Raw genomic sequence first — 5,140 nt, forward strand, 5'->3', positions numbered from 1 at the left:
GTGAGCGAAAGATCGGATTTTTTGTGCCAGTGTAAACACAGCCTAATTAAGCATTTCAGTTCAATTTCCCCCAACATTATATAATAATTATGTCTTAAAATGGTAAAAACAGCATGGTAGTATGTGTTGTACTGACTTTAATTTTAATTTGTATGATTCAAAATCAGTTATATACTGAGATACTGCAAAAGTATCTAATGATGCTCCTTATCTGCTGTAATGAGAAACAGGAGGGCAAATTGGCAAGGCACGATATTATTATTATGTTATTTATATAAAAATGTTATATGCCTAAAAAAAATAACATGCAAAAACACAAAAAAAGGAAAAAGGGGAAAAAAATGCATCTGGAAAATGTGCTTAACTGTCATGAAAATAATGCAAAACATCTAGATACAATGTATAGTATACACCACTAATGCCAACCAGTGTATCTTCACTGTTTGTTGCTAAACATCTCAATGTTGGTCGCATCTTGACCATACCAGCAAATTTTGAAATTAGTTGGCAAAATGTATTTGTTAATGTTTGTACTTCGATGACAGCAAGCACTTTCTAATGGCTTTGTAAATAGCTTGTTGGCATGACCTTTACAGCTAAAAGTAGCTTTATAGATCCAGAGATGTATAACCTGCAGTTCGCAAACTGTGACAAAGTAGACAAAGGGAAGCAAAAGTTTTGGATCCCAAACAATCATATTCACAGTGTGTTTCAAATGTAACTCACCTACTGTTGAGCACGTTTTGTAAAGAAATCATCAGTGTACTGCTGGCAGTTCCTAAGTGTGCATGTCTCTATGTGTGTCTTTTGTTCATGCAACAACTGCTTGCTAATAACTAAGAAGCATCTCTTTTGACGCAAATAGAGAAATAAGACGAATAGCCTACTGAATATAATAGGCTACTTAAAAAAGATAATGTCTAATCTTTTGGATCAGATGTGATGTGTCTCAAATATTGGGAATTGCAAAGAGTTGGTTTACCCAATTAAGCTGACATTTAAGTTCACATAAATTAGAGAGATGTGGCAAAACAAAAATACTTTTCCCTTGTGCTGAATCACAAAGGGATCAATATATTTGACCTGTTTATCTGTGTAAGTAAAAGTGTTTACATTGATTGCTAAGGCAAAAATCAGTGATCAGACTTGTTTGTTTTGAAGGTCATTTTTGCTAGGTGGACAATAAAAACTTGCATTGTAGAGACTTTATGATGACTTTATTGACTTTATTTTGACCTAAACCAATAAGAAACCATGTAAGTTTAGAAATCCTAACCTCAACCCAAACTTGCATTGCAGTGACATTATGATGACTTTATTGACTTTATTTTGACTTAGACCACCAATAAGAAACCATATAAAATGTTAGTAATCCTAAATCTACACACAAACTTTAGGTTGAGGGCTGGTTTAGAGTGATTCAGGTGATTCATTTAGAGATGAAGCTAGTGACTATCTTTATGAATGGCCATTGAATCATTGACTTATTTGATTTGTTCAGAAACACAGATTTATTCACTAACAAAACACTCAAATGTTCTGCTCCGGCTTTGTTAAAAACTGCTTTTGTTGGCGAAACAGAGCAAAAACAGACAACATTGTGACTAACATGTAACTAACTTAATACTAATGTCTTGTTTGTTGAGCTGTTGTATAAAATGAATTCATTTGCAGTCGCGCTGATATTCGGGAAAACAACACTCTTGCTTATGTGATATTACTTAACTATATCATGACATACATCTAAAAACAAGAACCCTTACAGGGCATTTTTTTTGCCTTCGTATCTTATAACAGCATTTTAACATCCTTCGTCCCACAGCGAAGACTCTTAAGACATGTTTTTGTTTGTTTGTTTGTTTTGCAAGCTCGCACATCATTAAAACAGCAATTACAATGTTATAGTAGACGATAAATATCACACACTCCTCGCTCATTTACTTTTTCCATCCTAAGCCATCCAGTGCGTCTAATAGTGTCGTTTAACTCTGCCCACTTTTACCACAGCCATGGGTTGTGATTAAACAGTGGGCGTTGACCTCATTGATCAAATACCTTTCTTGCCATTTCTCCTGAATTTTCCGCCCTTCCAGGTCAAATTTCTTGTTTTGGATATGTTTTGGACACACAGAACATTAAAAATCCAAAACCTACACCTCAACCCATTACAAATGAACATTTAAAACACCCACCACAAAACAATCCCTCATTCAGCTGGAGGATGGGAGGATGAGGACGGTCTGCCGTCCCACGCCTCAGTTTATCATTGTCATTCCCACCCCGTTCTGTCTGTGACACAAATAATTGATATCATTTTGTCTGTAGTGCACCTCTTACTGTGGCCTTTAGCATATCATGTTTTCTTCTTCTCAAACTCTGCAAAAAGACCGGAGACATCAATTTTTGTTATTTTATAGTGACCCATTACGTTTTTTGTTTTCAGCATGAAATAGATTCACAGGAGATCTAGAAATCAATGTGTAACGCTATTGTAGACGTTGTTTTTCTTTTCCTTTATCTTTTCATCTCTCTGCCATCCTCTGACCTTTTTTGTCTTCCACAAAAACTTGAGTTTCACATTTAAGTGGATAATGCGATTCTTGCATTTTATTACATGAAATATGGTGTCAAGGTTAATAGATGGGTTTTTTCATTTAGAGAATGACCCCTTCACCTCATCTACACAGCAAATTTAATTCAAGTTTGTTTAGAAGAATTACATTCATTTAATCAGTAACTTACACAGCTCTATGGATGTCTATATGCACTCTCTTAAAAAAAGATAAAAGCTGGTGGTACCCTTTTAAAAGGTAATAAATTGCTCCATTTAGGTACTAAAATGTACCATTTAGATACAAATATGTACCTTTTAAATTTTTTTTGTGTGATATTTATCTCCAATCTAGTGTTGCTGCAATTTCAAAAGCAGGTGGCTAAAATGTCTTCAGCGATTGTATGCTGATGTAGTTGCGTTTTGGGAGGAGTAAAACTTGTGTATGTGGCCTGAACAAACAGATGCATTTACAATTGGTCGCATCTTATACGTGTCTCCTTTTTTATGCTAGGGCATTTGCTTTTGCTTTTCATGATTAACCCTACGATCAAAAATATGTTCTGACAACGTCTTGCTAATTTTCCCTTTAAATTATGAAAATGTTGTTTCTGAATGTTCTCTGAACATTTAAAACTTAGGCTAGTTGCTTAAATGGTTTAAAAACTTTATATATATATATATATATAGTTTTTTTTTTCTAACGTTTTACCTTTAATCTGTTTTAAGGGACTAATCTGGTAAAAGATAACAAGATAACAATGTTAATAAAACTGTTCTTTTTATTATTCCCTAATTGTTTTCCCTTTTTTGTGCAGTCTCTTAAAGCAAAGCGACATTTCATTGCTTAACTATGAGGGGCCGTACAAGCCATAATTAATTCTGGCACTCTCACACACTTACATTCTCCTTTCACATACATATATTCTTGCTTTCACATACTTACATTCTCCTTAAAGCAAAAATATATGTATGTGAAAGGATAATGTAAGTGTGTGTGAGTGCCAGAATGAATTATGGCTTGTACGGCCCCTCATACTTAACAGCGTGCATTCATAGCACTTTTTCTAAAGCTAACCCTAAAGGTTTCAAGGCAGTGAAGTATGTCTTATACAAAATGTTCTGTTCAACATAAAGAAATAAAGGTTTAAGTTAGTGAACATCAAAGACGGTCCTCCCAGTCATTTATGAGAGTCTGCACTGCAGAGCGATCAATTTTGCTGGAACGGGAGTCTTTACGTAACACTACAGAGACGAGCAGAACACCTGACAGCCTGTTTCTCCACAGAGAGAATAACTCAAGTGCAAAAACAGCATGCTATTTGCATCTCTTCTGTTTATCAGATGACTTTATGCAAAGCAACTCTCAAATTACTATAATACAATAAGAAGGGATTCATCCAAGGAAGAAAATGGTACAAGCAGTTGTCACATGACATCATTATTTTGCATATTTAATTTTAATGTGTATTCTAATGTCAACGTTTTGGCAGTTAAATTATAATGAATAGCATAATATTCTTTAATATATAAAGTTTTTATTAGTATATATTAAGTTTATGTAGTTTTGTTTCATATATATATATATATATATATTAATCACGGTTGCGGTGCGGTTCGATGCACTATGTTTAGGGAAAAAACTATATTGTCAAATAAAGATAAAGAAAATAAGAACAAATAAATAAGAACAAGCAACAGCACAAATAAATACAATAGAGCAAAGATACAAATAAAAATTTAAGTAGGTCTAACATTAGTTTTTAGGTACAGAAATTGAATAAAGTAAGCAAATGTAAAATAACATTGCATATTTGACTGTATAAATTAATGATTAGTCCTGATTAAAATTACAAAAGTTATTCAGTCAAGAGCACTGAGTCATTTCCGTGTTGTTGCTGTTTGATTAATATTAACAAAGTGCGGTCACTTTAAGAGAATGCATGGACTGATACTGTACGTTCAGCCGGCTATGTCTGCTAGGATACTCGCCAAGACGAGCATTTTGACATAATTTTTGTGTGAATTTGCCCATGTAAGCACAATACTTCAAAGAGAGCTTAAAATTGCAAGTGGCGTCGCCGGCGCCACCCTCGACTCCAGGAGGTTAATACACCTATAAGTACTAATTAGTTATTATAAGCAACCCTCTACATTGCGAGTAAATCACTCGCATATGCGACTAAATCTTCACTCTGGCGACTAAATGATGTCTAATATTAGCCAATTGCTAATAAATTCTCAGATTTTACTCGCCAGTGTGTGAGTTGGAGGCTAAGTATAAGTTTAGCTCAGATATATTTTCACTCGCCGAACACTCTCTGACTGAGTGCTTCAGAGTTTCTCTCTCCGTCAAGTGATCTGTGCTGTTTTTCAGTTCATCTGAATGGATGTGCAACGCACAACGTACCGTAAACTCTAGTGTGAAGGCGCACGACTCGCCGTCGCTTTGTTTCACACACACGCAGCGAGAGAGGGAGAGAGAGAATTGACGCGCTACCTATGCGCTCTACATGTTAACGATATTCTTTGTTGTATTTTGCTGTCAAAAATAACGGAGTTCCTTTGGAATTCTTCCGCTTTTAAGAA

The 5,140-nt window shown here is 34.8% G+C and overlaps 1 protein-coding gene across 1 annotated transcript in view; it reads left to right on the forward strand.

The window, feature by feature from the left end:
• The window catches only part of LOC107692810 (membrane protein FAM159A-like), a 22,801-nt gene that overhangs the window by 14,002 nt on the left and 3,659 nt on the right, over positions 1 to 5,140 (forward strand). The window lies entirely within an intron of this gene.

Source organism: Sinocyclocheilus anshuiensis, unplaced genomic scaffold (genome assembly GCF_001515605.1).
Source record: "Sinocyclocheilus anshuiensis isolate Anshui unplaced genomic scaffold, SAMN03320099.WGS_v1.1 scaffold871, whole genome shotgun sequence".
NCBI lineage: Eukaryota > Metazoa > Chordata > Actinopteri > Cypriniformes > Cyprinidae > Sinocyclocheilus > Sinocyclocheilus anshuiensis.